Here is a 15961-nt window from a genome sequence, read left to right as displayed (position 1 = left end):
AATAAACTCATAGTGGGAGAACCCATTAGCCGTTCTGTGACCCTTTACAAATAATAGGTGGTGGTATCTCTAGTTATGATGCAGCGCTTTTAGAGTGTTAAAGTACATTTTTATAAATACCTATTTATGAGACAGATAAAGCTTTGCCTATCATTTAAGTGGTAATAAACTGGAGACACAGAAACCGGATAACACGAGTTATTAGACGGGCACTACCCATCCTCACCAGAATCTTCACTTCCTGAAACATAGCTAGTAGTAAAGTGAAGTGACTTTCAAACAAGTTGTGAGTTGTTATAAGGTAGTTTTGTACTGAAGAAAAATTAATAATGCCCAGGTTTTCTGGCTTGAAGTGATAGCTAATTGGCTTTTATAAATAATGCTAAAATTTAAGAATGTTATATAGTTTAAAAAGTAATTAAGGGTGTGTATGTTACTCATTCTCGGTTGAGGATTTGAGTCTACTTTTGTTATACACTGCAAGGCCAAAAGGAGGAAAAAAATAGACTCATTGTGTTGTTTTATTCGAAAATCAAGAGGTAAATCTAAGAAAACCTTACTGCTAGTACTGTTTTATAGTTTTATTTATTTTCCTAAAACATATTTAATAAGATCCTTTTCACTTATAGGAGTGAGGTAGACTTTTGTTTACATTGGCCTACAGAGGTGATGGTGAAAACAGCAAGCCAAAGCCTTATTTAAAAAAGAAATCAAGGATTGTCAGCTTTCTGCAACTGGCAGTACTTTTGAAAAGCTCATGTAAAAAATGAACAGCATGTTGATAACTTGATCTGAGTTCTGAATCATGTCATTCCAAATTTGTTTAAACTACAGAACAACAACAAAAAACTATGAAATTTTTTGGAGTAAAGTTATGTCAGTTGTCATCATAATTTTTAAAAATGTAGTTCTTTTGTATTTTATTTTTTCTAGGTGTTGTGCTATTGTAAATTGCATCCTGTAATTGATTTTTGTAGACAATGTGTTATTCTGTGAGAGCTTTTAGAATATGAAGTTACTCTTTGAGAGTTCATTTCTTGGGGTTATAGATTATAAGAGTGGCTTTCTATGGAACCTGTTTGGTGTTCAGTTCAGGGACAAGTCATTAACACACTTTGCATTTTAGACTAGGAAATGTTTTAAAAGTAGAAACAAGAGGCACAGATAATACACAGAACTGTATACTCCCAAAGTGCATTTATATTAGATTTTAGAATAACCCTTCAAGAACACATAAATGCATATGAGCACACACCTCACACAAACACTTGCACATCTAATTCCTACTTTGACCTTTGTAAACTGCAGCCCAACACCTGTTAGGGAAGAAAGGGAGTGGGTGTCACTTGATGCAGGTGGTTACCTGAACATTAACTTGTTTTTCTTGGGTGATGCATTTAGTAGTGTGTGAATACTGAACATGTAGAGTAATTTCATGGTGTAAGAATAAAGCCAAAATAAAGAAGAATTTTATTTCAAACAGATTATCTGTTAAAGGAAAAATTAAGATACACTTTTTAAAATTAGACATGTCCTGGAACATTAAGGCAGGTGTGCATTATATTAAAATGAGGCCAGGCTTATAGAGGTGTGGTTTCTTGATTAGTCTTTCACTGGGGACACTGGAGTTTGTTTTTTTAAAAAAATAAATTTATCTATTTATTTATGGCTGTGGTGGGTGTTTGTTGCTGCGCACGGGCTTTCTCTGGTTGTGGCGAGCGGGGGCTACTCTTCATTGCGGTGTGAGGGCTTCTGATTGCGGTGTCTTCTCTTGTTGCGGAGCACGGGCTCCAGATGCACGGGCTTCAGTAGTTGTGGCTCGCAGGCTGTAGAGCGCAGGCTCAGTAGTTGTGGCGCATGGGCTTAGTTGCTCTGCGGCGTGTGGGATCTTCCCGGGCCAGGGCTGGGAACCCATGTCCCCTGCATTGGCAGGTGGATTCTTAACCACTGCGCCACCAGGGAAGTCCCAACAGTGGAGTTTTTACATAGATTACAGTATATAAATAAAAACAAGTTTCTCTAGCTTTGTGATTTTTATACTAAGTCCACAGACATCCCTGGCAGTTCTGAGTATTTCTGTTGATTGTTTCCATGCCTCCACTTACCTATTGGTGAAGACTAACAGCAACAGAACTGCCAGGTAACTTTCTGAATTCCCTTGGATCTGCACCCGCCTGTAAAGATGATGGCTAACATTACTGCTAGTATCTCAAATTAGTGGATTTTAAAAATATATATGTCAGTTTATCAGATGAAATGGAAAATGGGACCTAAATATAGCTCAATTTGCTGTGTTCTCAAATCCAAGTCCAGTTTCATATAGCTCATGCCTTGTATTAAGCTATTTTCCAGTGCTTATATATGTATTCAGCAGATATTTAGTGGGTGCCTTCTGTGTACCAGGCACTGTTCATGCCCTGAAGGAGTTAGTTCATTTTGTGCCAAAGGTTTATCTTTTAAAAATGTGCGGGCCTTCCCTGATGGTCCGCTGGTTAAGACTTGTGCTCCCAATGCAGGGGGCCCGGGTTCGATCCCTGGTCAGGGAAATAGATCCCACATGCCGCAACGAAGATCCCGCGTGCCTCAACCAAGACCCGGCGCAGCCAAATAAATAAATATTTAAAAAATGTGCACACTGAAGCTTTGTAAGCCAAATATTTAAAAATGCATTAGGGAAGGAGTCCTTTTGTAAACTTGTACTCAATCACTGATTAATATTTTATGTAAAACCAGGTTTTTCATATTTTGGCTTTGCTTAAAACGTGGGTTTTATAGCCATTATTCATTCAACAAGTTATTTAACAAATGTGTTCAACACGGATGCAGTTATTGAGCACCTACTATGTGCCGGGTACTGTTTGAGGAGCTGGAGTTGAGCGGTGAACAGGCAGACCAGGTGCCTGTTTTCATGGCATTCAAATTCTGGGTGGGAGAGACAGTGAAGAAGGAAAGAAGCATAAGCAAGGTAATTGCAGATGGTGGTGAGTATTAGGAAGGCAAGTTAGCAGGGTGGTTTGGTTGAGAGTGCGTGGGGCCTGGGTGGCAGGGAGGTGGCATTTCACCTGAGTGTTAAGAGGGCCCTGAAGATGTTCGAGGGGGAGGGAGCAGTGGGGAACAGGCCTGGAGGTGGGCCTGGTAGAGCAGCAGGAAGAAGGCAGGTGAAGCGTGGAGAGCTGGGCCCTGAGTCGGGGAGGGCTGATCTGGGCCAGACTGTGGAGGGCCCTGCAGGCACTGTGCAGGGTTTGCTTGTAAGTGCTGTGGGCGTGAAAGCGAGGAGTGATGTCTGCTTTGGGTGGAAGCCAAGGGCACCGCTTAGGAGGCTGGTGTGGTCAGGCAGAAGGCGGTAGTGATACCTCAGATAATATGAAATGATTGTGACCCAGCGTCTGAGGTTGGTGCAAGTGACTGAGTAACAAACTGCTTCTTCTGTGTTGAATACAAGCACAGTTTGTGCTTTGCTTAGCTGCCTCTAACCACAGCTCGCAGCCACACTTGTGTCCTGGCGTTGGGCTTACTTACTTACCTTTGAGGTTTCCTGCAGACTGAATCAGCCCACCTTGGGTGCCTCTGACCAGTTGGACTTATTCTTCTGTCTGTTAGCGCACAGCAGCCTTCCTGGAAGGTGTGAATCTGCCTGTAGCTAGTATGCAGGCAGCAGTTCTGTTGTCTTGCTTCAAGTCATTCTGATGTCGGTTTGTTGCTGAGGTTGTGTCCTAGGTTGTGATGGAAAATTTTAAAATATGTAGTAACATTTTTTTTGTTTGTAGACTTATATTACTTTTAATTAGTGCATGTTTGAGTTGAATGAAGAGGGAAGAACTTGTAGTCAAGCCACTCCTTGAATTTGAAAAATTTGCTGTGTCTGCTAAGCAGAGCTGGTGTAGCCCCGACCAGGATTTCAGCGGCGCTCCTGCGGGGTGCTTGCTGGGTAGGGGCAGCAGCCTCTCTCTGCGCTTTGGGAGCTCTAGTTGCTTAGAGTGACAATAATTCGGGCACACGTTGGTTTCAGGAGTAGAGAATGGAGAAAAGCAGGGGTAGAAACCCCACCTAATCCGCAACGGAACACTGCCTGGAGCAGATCTCATAATGAGAAAAAAGGAAATTATAGTTTGTTCTCCCGAGACAGATACGCTAATCCGATCTTAGCCTACATGTGCCTCTGCAGTGATCTTCCATTTCTAACTGACTAAGCCCTTCTCGTCTTCATCCCTTCCCTGAAGCATCTCTCATTCATTCATTCACTGATTGGATGAGCATACTAAACTGGGTAGAAAATAACCCCTAGGCATTTCCTCTGCCCTGGAGGAGCTCCTCTGGCAGGGGAGGGTAGACATCAGCTAGCTGGGCTGTGCCACAGGAGAGCCGGGAGGGGCTCCTGGCCCTTCACGAAGGTGGCCAAGGAGGCGGTAGCCGGGGAGGGGCAGGCAGGGTGTGCCAGGGTAGCACATGCAGAGGCCTGCAGGCGCGTTGGAGGAACCCCAGTGACAGGCTGTTTGTCAGGCTGGCAGGAAATCTGCTGTAGGGGGTAGCAGAGGGTGAGCTGAACAGATGTGCTGGGACGAGGATGTGCATGGCACACAGACCCCTTCACAGGAGCTGGCATTTTATCTTGGGGCAGTGGAGACCCCTCAGGGACCAAAGCTGATCTCTCCCCAAACTCTTGTAGCTGCGTAGTCTATCCTGTGTATCCTTCGTTGCAGTTATTTGAATATTTTATCTCCTTAGCCTGTAAGCTCTATGAAAACAGAGGTGGCGTTGCCATGTATACCAGTGCATACAGATCGCTTGGGCATCTTGTTAAAATGTAGTTCTACTTTAGTAGGTCTGGGATGGAACTCAAAATTCTGCATTTCCAACAAGCTCACAGATGATGATGCTAATGCTTCCAGTCTGGGGACCACACTTTGAGGAGCAAGGTTCTCAGTTTAAATATTTTCTGTTATACCTACGATTAGACATGGGAGCTGCTCACAGTTTTTGGAACAAATGCCATGATTTCAGAATAGCCACTTGTATCTGGGAGGACAATAGTGGAAATAGTGTCCCATGAAATAAAACTTAAAAAAAAAAATCAACCACTTTGAAAATTGGGTGTTTGGAGAATAGGAGTGAAAGGAAAATTTTGCATTGCATACTCTTGCACTGTTTAAAAAATTTGAACATTTTAGGTATTAACTATTCAGCTTATCAAATTAAAAAAATACTTTGATGGCCTTTCCTCTTTTTGAGGATATTTAACTTTGCCCCAAATACCATTAGGATATTATAATAGACTAGGCATCAGATTATTATTGAAAAATAGACTCAAATTGCCCCCTTTCTTTTTTTAAATGGACTTTATTTTTTGAGCAATTTTAGGTTCATGGCAAAATTGAGCAAAAGGTACAGAGATTTCCCATACAGCCTCGGTTCCCACACATGGAAGAGCCTCCCCTATCATCAGTATCCCCAATCAGTGTGGTACATTAGTCACAATTGATGAACTTGCATTGACACATCATTATCACCCAAAGTCCATGTTTTACACTGTGGTTCATTATTGGCGTTGTACATTATGCATTTGGACAAATGTATAATGGCATGTATCTGTAATATCACACCAAATAGTTTCCCTGCCCTAAAAATTCTCTGTGCTCTGCCTATTCATCCCTTCCTTCTTCCAACCCCTGGCAGCCGCTGATCTTTATAGTTTTGCCTTTTCCAGAATGTCATATAGTTGGAATCATAAAGTATGTATCCTTTTCAGATTGGCTCTCTTCACTTAATAATGTACATTTAAGTTTCTCCAGTGCCTTTCATGGCTGGATCACTCATTTCTTTTTAGCACTGAATAATATCCCATTGTCTGGATGGACCACAGTTTATCTGTTCATCTATAGAAGGACATTTCAGTTGCTTCCAAGTTTTGGCTGTTATGAATAAAGCTGCTATAAACATCTTTGTGTGGGTTTTTGTGTGGACATACGTTTTCAACTCCTTTGGGTAAACATCAGGGAGAACGATTGTGGGATCATATGGTGAGAGTAAGTTTAGTTTTGTAAGAAGCTGCCAAACTGCTTTCCAGAGTGGTTGTACCCTTTTGCATTTCTACCAGCAATGAATGAGAGTTCCTTTTACTCCACATCCTCATCAGCATTTGGTATTGTCGGTGTTCCAGATTGTGGCCATTTGAATAGGTGTGTAACGGTATCTCATTGTTGCTTTAATTTGCATTTTCCTAATGACATGTGATGTGGAGCCCTTCCTTTCTTTTGATAACTTTTAAAGAGTAGAAATAATAAATTAGTCTTTTTGAATTTTCTTTCATAATATATGTATTGGTATTCAGGAACATTTATAAAAGTTATAGAAAAGGAAAAAATTATTTGGTTATATTTGTGAATCTAGACTTAAGTACCTTTCATTTTTCCATTATTTCTGTTACCTCTATATTTGCTATTGGAAGAGTGATGAACCAGCAGTCTATATACTGTTTGTTAGATTTACAAGAAAGATGTGATGAAAAAGAATTTTCTTAGTTTTCATGACCTTTGGTGCTTATGCAGATTATTTTTATATCTGTCACGTGTTACAATGGGATTAGACTCACAGGGCTTGTGAGTCAACTTTGGTTGAGCTGGGGGCTAAGTTAACTTTGCTGAGCCTTTCTCACCTATAAAATTAATAATGTGTTCTGTATTTATCTCTTTTTTTTATAGGTCCTATTTTAAAATAAAATAATGTCAAAATTTGCTTAAGAAATTATGAAGAGTGTCTGCAAACGTAAACTGTTTAAAATGTGGTTGAGTTTGCAGTTTAAGTCCGTGGTTTTTTTGAATGCGTGGTGGTAAGTGCTGTGGATCCAGAGAAGAGTAGGACACAGGCTCAGCCTCTGAGCAGCTTGCAGTTTAGCAGGGAGAGGGCCCCTGTGAAGATAATTTAACTTAGTGGGATAATACAGTTGTATGCACAGGGGGTCACTCAGCCGGGGAGTCTGGGGAGACTTTAGAGGAGAGGATATCTGAACTCAGTCTTTATTTATTTATTTATTTGTTTTGGCCACGCCGGGTCTTAGTTGCGGCATGCAGGCGCTTAGTTTCGGCATGCGTGTGGGATCTAGTTCCCCTACCAGGGATCAAACCTGGGCCCCCTGCATGGGGAGTGCGGAGTCTTACCCATTGGACCACCAGGGAGGACCCTGAGCTAAGTCTTTAAAGAAAGATGATTGAGTTGTAGGTCACCTATGTGATAGATTATGAAAAAGAACAGTTAGGATATACTCTTGGTAGTTTTCTAGCATGTTTTGGAATTATTCAGGGTTGCTCTCTAACTCTGTTCACCTTTCTTTTGAGACCAATGATTTTTTAACCTTAAGGACGGCACATCCCATTAAGTAAATTACCCAGATACAGGGAGATTGAGAATTAAGAGCAACCCTTTGTTTCATCCCAGCACACCCTAGGGCATGGACACACCTGTTGGTAATTGTGGCACAGTGGTCATTCTGATGTAACCAGAATGATTCTATTTTCTCTTCTACATGAGGAAACTGAGACCCAGGGCAATTAGGTGACTTAATATAGATCGTATAGCTAGTTGGGGCAGAACTAAACCCAAGGTCCCAGACCCCTTGGTTTTGCACACCTTGTTAATGTTGCCCTGTTGATTTGTTTGTACTTTTCTCTAAATTATTTTACTAAAATCAAAAGTATGCATGTCTATCAATAGGTTGTAGTTAAGAATATTTTATTTAGTCACCTGACTTTATGCATATGCATTTCAGAGTAGGTCAAGGGGCCTGCAAGGAAAAAGGCAAAGAAAAGAAGCATGAAGTGAGTAGTCTGTTGGGGTGGTTGGAGATTCTCTGACGTGACACATGAAGGGTGTCATTGTCATAAATGCTCAAGAGCCTGGGAGGCCTGACCAGCTGTGTGAACTGTGTGTAGGAAGAAACCAGGGCCTGAGTATTTCAAGAGAGTGGAAGTTGCCAAAGTCCAGTGTGGTGACATAGCTCCCCCAGTACTGGGCTCCTGTTCCCAGGAGGGCGTCCTGTGGGACATGAAGCAGGTGTGTATACCGTATCTCTTCTCCTCCAGTAAGGGAGAGTGAGTTTTCTCAGAGAAATGTCACTTGCAGAGCGGATTTATAGTGTTAATGCAACCGGGGAAAGGAAGAGATGATTACATTTTTGAGCAGTTAATATGTGCCAGCCATTGTTTTGGGAGTAGTCAGCTTCCAAGTAATCCTGGAAGTAGTGGTATTATTCCTTTCCCCCTTTTTTGGGAAAGATGTATGAAGAAACTGAAGTTCACAGAAGTTAGGCAACTTGTCATAGCTACTAAGATTAAAGCTTGAACTGTCTGGTTCTGAATTCATGTTTTATCTGTTGTACCTATGCTACTCTGTAATAAATGGATTACAACACATGTTCAGGATACGAAACAAGGGTGGTCAGAACTTAGAAAAATATCCTTTCCCACTGAAAGACTGAACTTTTTTTTCTCCCAATGGTGAGAGGTAAAAAACATTCAAATTGGCTGCCTTTAAAAATAGGTGTATAAGATTGAAGCTATTCAAGAAGGAGCTCATATTTTTTGAATGCCCGAATTTCATGGTGTTCTTGGTTAGGGAGGGAAGAAAACAGGAAATAAGAGGAAAATCACCAATAGAAAATTGAAGATGGGTCAAAATTGGGGAATGTTAGGGCAATTCAATGAAAGACTGAAAGAGGTCAGTTTTGAGGTGACCGTAAGGCTGAGTTTTCAATTTTCTTGTTGACTTGAGTTTTGAGCTTTAGAGAAATATCACTTATTATCTGATGTTCTTTTCCAAGCACCATGGAGCCATGCTTTGTAGTTATTCAGCTTCTCTGGAAAGTGCTCTTTATGTTAGGAATGATTCCAGAGCGTCCTGCCACAGTGGCGTCTCCTCCAGCCTGCGACAGGACACCAGACGGGAAGTTAAAGGCATGGGTCGGAGGCCCAGGTTTGCCTGTGTTGCTGTTTAGCCTTGGCTCGATGCCATGGGAGTGGTGATCTTTGCCCTGCTGCCCACCACGTAGTCCTGTTTGGGTGTCACATGAGATGAGGTGAGTGAATGTAAACTGTCAAGCACTCTTTAGGGTGAGCTCGTCTAGGCAATGGGGTGGATGTAGCCGTATGTTTCCATTAAATTTCTTGACTTATACTTCAGGTTACACTTCCCTGGGCCTTTGGTCTCATAGAACATCATGTTGAAGGATCACGATGATTGTTCTCAGTTTGGAATGTCTCTGTTACTGCAAGTCAGGGCGGTCATCTTAGACTGTCCACCTTTGATACGGAAGAGAGGGCTCCTGGAGCCAGTGGCCTGGGACAGATCCCCTCTCCATCTGTTCCCAGTGGAGGTGCCACCTTGGACACGTCCCTTCTGTTTGTGCATGAATGTGTTCATCCTTAAAATTGTGGATAAGAGCCATCTTCCAGGCTGTTGAGGATTTATCCACATAACATACTTAGAACAATGTCTGGCTTAGATTAAACACTTAATAAGAGTGAGCCATCACCGTCATCTTCTTCATTGCATTTAGGGGGTGGAAATGACCTTTACAGTTGATTATTAGTTCTGTTCCCTCTTTTGAAAGATGATAACATTGGGTCCTCCAGAGGTGAGGTGGTTTCCCCAAAGTCACAGCTGAGATTAAAACAAGGTGTTCTGACTCTTAGTCCACAGCGCTTTGCAGCTCTTTGCATCACTTGGTACTCAGCATGATACTGAGACTTTTTCCTGTTGTTTTATCACATTCTTCATGAATTAAACATAAGCCCTGGTTCACGAGTACAGAACAAGAGCAAAATGCTTTCGTCAGACCACAAGTCATTTAGATCCGATAAGGGGATAGAGGGGCAGAGAGAATTACACAGGCCTCTGCCACCAGCCGCCTGTGTGACCGCACCCAGGGTCACAACGCTGCCTTGATTTCCCCTTCCCTAAAATAGAGGTAGGGAGCAGATGCTGCACTGTTTCTGAAGTACTTTTCATCTCTCAAAATACTGTGAAGAATTTCTTCACTGCCAGGGCTGTTGAAGTCCAGGAAATAGTGTGCCAACCAAAGATGTAGATTCTCCAATTTTGGAAAACTTTAAAAATAGGAAGGAAGTTTATTTGTTTAGCAGAGTTCATAATTGTAGGCCCGCCTAAGGCAGAGACTCAGCCAAATGAGTATTTTGCGGAAGTTCTTTTCACAGGGTGGACCCAGAGGAAATCAGTCATTAGGTGAAAATAAATCCTAAAATCTTTGAGACAGTATTTGCTTAGAGACATTTACACATGCTATTGTGATGGTCTCTATTGTGTCAGGCTTTTTGTTTTCTTACACATGTAAGTTTCCAAACTTAAAATATTAGAGCTTTAATTGTAAAATGTGACTTCAGAAACACAAACCATAAACCTGCTTATGAGTAATGAGTTTGTGGCCCCTTGTGTTTTGATTATTACCAAATTAATTGTATAATGAGCATGAAGTTTGCTAGTGCTTTTGGTATGGTCAGAGCCCTCTTTTAGTTCCCAAAATAGCCATATGACTGTTTCTAGGTGAATGGAAGGGATTCTCTTCCCACATTTGAAAATGTATGAATTTAGAGTGCAGTGGAGTTTCAGTCAAGGCAGTATCACCCAATTTTAGGGTAGCTGAAAGAACATAGTACCAGGGTTTGATTTTTATAAATTCTGTAGTGTTTAAACTAGTTGAGATTGTAATCTCTGGATCTTTTCCCCCAGAGGAAGAGCTCAATGAGCTAGACCACCAGAGCACACGATACTGTTTTAATTATTTTGCGGTTACCACACTACTTAGGGGAATCCTGTGGTATTTCCAGATATTTTCGGCCAAGATATACAGCTTCTCTTTCAAGTTCAGTGTCAGTCACCACACATCGATCGTGCATCTTCTCTGTGCCAGACACTTGGGACACAGATGAGAAAGACACAATTCCTGCCTCTGGGAGGGGCAGGCGGGTGTGTGCAGTGGTCCTTACACAGAAGCCGCACAGCCCAGTGGGCTGGGGGGGCGCTCAGCCTCTGAGTAGTCTTCTGGTCCACGGAGGTAATCGTTTTCCAAATGCAGTAAGTCCCACTTGACCGTCTCCCTGTTGACTTTAATCAGCAGGCATAGTCAGAACCGACTGTACACTGTTAGCTTAAATGTTGTCCTTCTCAAAAGGAGCCAGAGATGTGGTTTGGACGTAGGTGTTACGAAAAGCCTGTAGTGTCCTGGAGCGCCTCTCTCTGCAGCTTTTCGGGGCTCTGTAGATCTAACAGTTTTTTGCTTTAATCTTGATTGAATAAACAGGCAGTAGAGCGCAGCCGGCTCCCCTCTCTGGGGGAGAGGGCGAGTCTGCTCTCAAGCCCCTGGGGCCGACCCCAGGCTGGGCAACAGCGTCCTTCACATCCGCACAGTATTAGCGGTTAAACTGGGAAGTGTAACCAGTGGGGTTTGTGAGTCTAAGTCACTAGAAATGTGGGCACTGTGCTCTTTTTTTTTTTTTAATTTGGTGGGCTTAGAGGTTTTAGTCTAATAAGGACATTTCAAGCCGCAGTCTCTCTTTCATCCCTGTTAAAAGCAAATCACGGGGACCTGGTGTGGTCTAGAAAAAGAGCCCTGAAGGGGGGAGGTCTGGCTCTGTCTCACCCGGCCTATGACTGGAGGCCTGTCGTTCCAGGCCTCTGAGGCTTTGTTTCCCGAGAAGACGAACAGATTAAATGAGAGGTTTGAGAGTCCCATCCAGGGAGTGAGCAGGAACGTTTGAACGGAAGAAGCAGTATGAGCATGGAGGCGGACATCCAAATGAGAAGCCCAGGATGTGTGTGAGTGGAGCTGAGTGGACCTCCCTCCCTGCCAAAGATGGTGAATTAGGGAGCTCACAGGGAAGAGGTGGTTGGAGCACCTGCATGGAGGGCTCTGCAGGTCAGGCTGGGGGGTTGGTATTTTGGTAGTGATTGGAGCCCTGGAAAGTTTGTTGAGTGGTAGGCTGATGTGATCCAAGCTGGGCTTCTGGAAGACGAGGCTGCCGGTGGAGAGTGGGTGGGTGGGTTTATGTATCGGGAGAAGCCAGAGGCAGGACTGGGGGTCTTGCTGTGGTCTGAGTTAAGTGCGGGCCTAGACCAGTGCTTGAGGTTTTGGGCTCCTAGTGAGAGACTGTACCTTGATGGCTTGTTGAAAAATGGAGAAAGAGAGAGGATTAGAAGGCACTTTCCAGGCTTTCAAACTACTTGCCTGGAAGGCATTTGGGGAACAAGGAAATGAGAGAGACCTGTTTCAGGGCAAAGAGGATGAGCTTGATTTGGATGTTTTAAGGTCAAAGTGTCCAAAGTCTGGGTGATTCTTAGAGAGGTGATTAGAAATTTGAGTCAAGTTTAGGAATGAATTCAGACCTAAGACGTACACTGAATTATCTTTGTCGGCCTTGGGGAGTGGGTGAGGTCCCTGGAGATAGAGAGAAAAGCAGAACCCTATGAAGAGTCTTCCCTGAGATGCCTGTGAAATGGAGGTGCATTTTACTAGTACAGTCTAAAGGAGAGAATTACACTAACAAGATTTCCTTATCCCTTCCCTCCCCTTAGGGCTTATCTTTATTTTATTTTTTTCCTCTTACCCTTGTAAACCAAGATGAAGTCCCACTTTTGAAAATGTCTTTTGGATTCAGAGACTGCAGTTCCTGCTTGGTAGGTGGAATGTAGAGATCAGAGTTGAGTTTTAGCGAGGCACAGAGGCTTCTCGGTGCCCGTGAGCCGTCCCCTTGGCATGGGAGAAACGACAAAGCCTTGGACACGTTCCCAAGCAGCTCTTGGCCGGCGCAAGCGAGCTTTTATCTCTTGTCAGCCTTGGTTTCGGTGTTGGTTCTCTAGGAATGTTCCTGATTGTAAAATATCTGGTCTCATGCAGCTGAAGTCAGTCGAGGAGCCTGGGGGGGGAGTGGGGGGGGGGGGAGGAGGAGCCGCGCTGTCAGACTGCCGGTTGGGAGGTGCCGCTCCGGGGCGCTTGGAGGGGGCAGGTCCCGATGCCTGTCTGTTGGAGGGCCCTAGGCTCGGGGGCTTGGAGGTCTGAGCCGCCTGGCCGTGCTCCCCCACCCCCCAGGAGGCTCAGCGTCCCCAGGACGTCCCTGCCCTTCTACACAGCTCAAACGGAAAGACAGATTGTTGTATTCTGAGCAGAACTCTCTCTCACTTGTGTCTCACCTTCTTTCCTTCCCGTGAGAGACAGAGAGGGAGAGAGAGAGAGAGAGAGAGCGCGCGCGCGCGCGAGGCTGTGCCTTTTCCCTGCGACAGACTTGCAAAGGCAGTGGTGAGTTTCCGTCTTCCCTGCCCGAGCTGCAAGCCCATAGCTCCGTCCTCCAGCCTCCGTTCGTGGATTTGCAGCCACCTTGCGACTCTTATTGCCTCTGCTTTTAAAGTCTTCTGAAACCGAAAATGAAACTTGCTGTGTGGCATGATGGGCAGGGAGGACAGTGGGGCTGTGACCCCTTTAACGTGAGGATGACATTTCTCCTACTGCCATAGGCTTTTCTTTCCTTTTTCATTCTTTTGATATTCAGGCTGTTCTGTTGGCTTATCCTGGGCTTACAGTCAACTAAAATCTGTAAATCTTTTTCACATGAACTTTGGCATGCTGGGTCTACCCTGTGGGTACCTTCCCAGCTGAGAGTTTATAATATTTTATACATATCACCATGTTCCTGATGTTGGGATTTTTTTGTGTGTTTTTTTGGTATTTTCATTCTATTAGCCAATTTATTTGTATAGCATAGTAGGATTTTGGAACTGGAAGTGACTTAAAGAGTACTGCAGTTCATTCCCTTCAGTGTGACACATGAGTCCCTGGTCTTGGAGAAACTGCCAGTGGAGGGATGGTTGGGTGCTTGGACAAGATCGGATTTTCATTCTCACACACCAGGAGTGTAGGTGGGTCAGGGAGGAGGAGAACCGTTAGCTGAGGGCTGGGCACCCTTAGGAGTTGATACTTGGACAGCTTCATTCTCTGTGCAACTTTACACTGTTTCATTTTTGTTTTGTGTACTTTCTTTTTGATTGATTTCCTTCATCTCTAAATTCAGGAAGAAAGTATTTGCCACTTAATTCTGCTTTTGAGGTATCTTGTGCTAGGATACAGTCTGAGTTTTTTAAACATTTTTTGAAGTTATCTAACGTAACTTCTGAGAAAGTCAAGGACCAGCAAATAGTATTGTTATTGTCATACTTGGTAAACATAAAGTATAAAATATGTTAGGTGGAAAATAGATCAGGCCAGTTCTAACAAGTATCCTTTACTGGCCAGAGTTCTGATGTGCCTGTTGATCAAGATGAAAGAAAGGGGATGGCCACTTGGTGAGTACAGTTTATTTCCAAAAATGGACTGAGATGATACGAGAGTAAAGACCTGTTTCTACCACTCATCTGAATGAAATTTGGGATTCTTGAACATACATGATAGGTTTTATTCAAGAATGCAGTTAATGCTGTAAAAGCTAGTGTGGTGCAGTATTTTAAAACTGTAAATAATATGGTTTATAAGTAATATTTATAAGCCATACCAGAACCCCTTCTGGCAGTTAAGTCTGGCAGTCATGCATTAGTAAGTTTAAATTTCTAACATGCTCCTGGAAACTACTATGGATCTCACAGATGTGGGTGACAGGGCTGTGAATGGGCTGCCAGGTAAGTTTGTGCAGGTTGCATACTGCACAAAAGCATCCAGCCGACAGGGCAAGCAGGGGCTGAGATCCAGCCCACACTTGGCATACCAGTCTTTTTGTTTGTGAGGCTGGGGAGGACAGGGGTTTTTGGCTTTCAGTAATTTGAACAAAGGCACCGTATATGCAGAGGGTAGCCCTATGCTATAAATTATTTTGTGTTTATAAAAATTAATATTGATGTTGTCAAGGTGGTTCCATACTCTGTCCACAGATGTTATAATTTGAATTAGATTGATTTTACTGCAAGTCCTAGGAAGTAGCAAGAGTATTTATCTAAGAGGGCTAATGGTTTATCTAAACTCAAGTTTGAACTGTCAGCTTCATAAAACAGGCCAGTTCTTACTATTATCACAATTTTTATTTAAGCTACAAATTTTTGTCTGAAGTAATTACCTATGCATATAAAAGGGCAGTCTTTTGAATATCGCTTTTAGACTGTCGTCTAAAGTTTTTAGTTTCTGTGGATATGGAAGTTTATTTTTCAGATGGTGTCCCATGACTTAAATTTTGTGTGTTATGTAGTGAAGCATTTGGGGGCACTTAGAAATGTATGCTGAAATTCTACATTGAAACTCATTTATCATATGTTTAGAATGAAGATTTTTTTCCTCCAAATAATTTTGTCCCTGGAAGGCTTTATCTAATAAAATTAGACGGTAACCTCTAACATTTCTTAAAGTTTAAGAAAAATGTACTCTTTTAAAATTAACCTTTTTGTGAGATTGCAAAAGCAATGTATGTAAATACAGAAAAATAACATGTTGATAAGCAAAAATAAGAAACGACTGAATTTCTGCTACCCAGAGATAACCATGGGCGGTCCCTTCCAGATCGTTATTGATAAGCACTGTTTAAAATTGCATCTCTTTTGCTGAAAATAAGTAGAAGAGATAGCAGCTCTTCACACATACATACTCTTAAAAAAACCTGTCAGAGTTTTGGCCCAGAATGCCAGAATGGAGTGGGTGCACGGGGTGGGCACTTGTTCTCTGGGCTGCAGCACACGCTACCTACACAACCTCCATGCTTCCTTCAGGAATAAAATGACCTTGAAAAGAGAGAGAACTCATATGCATGAATAGGGAATTGTAATTTGTATTCAGATTTCTGGATTTTTTTTTTTTTGGTCTCAGTGGGTGGTTCTCCCATCCAACCAGTCGTCTCTCACTCACATCCAGTGAATTACTAATTCTTGCCTGTTTGACCTTCGGAATTGTGCTTTGCCTCATCGTCTTCTCTCCATTTGTACTGCC

At 42.9% G+C, this 15961-nt stretch overlaps 1 protein-coding gene across 7 annotated transcripts in view; it reads left to right on the top strand.

Annotated features, from left to right (window-relative positions):
* TBC1D1 (TBC1 domain family member 1) overlaps positions 1-15961 on the top strand; it is a 217791-nt gene that overhangs the window by 83541 nt on the left and 118289 nt on the right. The window contains exon 1 of one of the 7 annotated variants that reach the window (XM_036852795.1): positions 13096-13300. The exons of the other annotated variants lie outside the window; for them this stretch is intronic. The gene's annotated coding sequence lies outside the window, so the exon portion shown is untranslated. Of the gene's footprint in view, positions 1-13095; positions 13301-15961 lie in introns of those variants that run through there. 7 annotated transcript variants of the gene reach the window in all.

Source organism: Balaenoptera musculus, chromosome 5 (genome assembly GCF_009873245.2).
Source record: "Balaenoptera musculus isolate JJ_BM4_2016_0621 chromosome 5, mBalMus1.pri.v3, whole genome shotgun sequence".
In the NCBI taxonomy this organism is placed as follows: Eukaryota; Metazoa; Chordata; class Mammalia; order Artiodactyla; family Balaenopteridae; genus Balaenoptera; species Balaenoptera musculus.
This window is presented reverse-complemented; position numbering and strand designations above follow the sequence as displayed.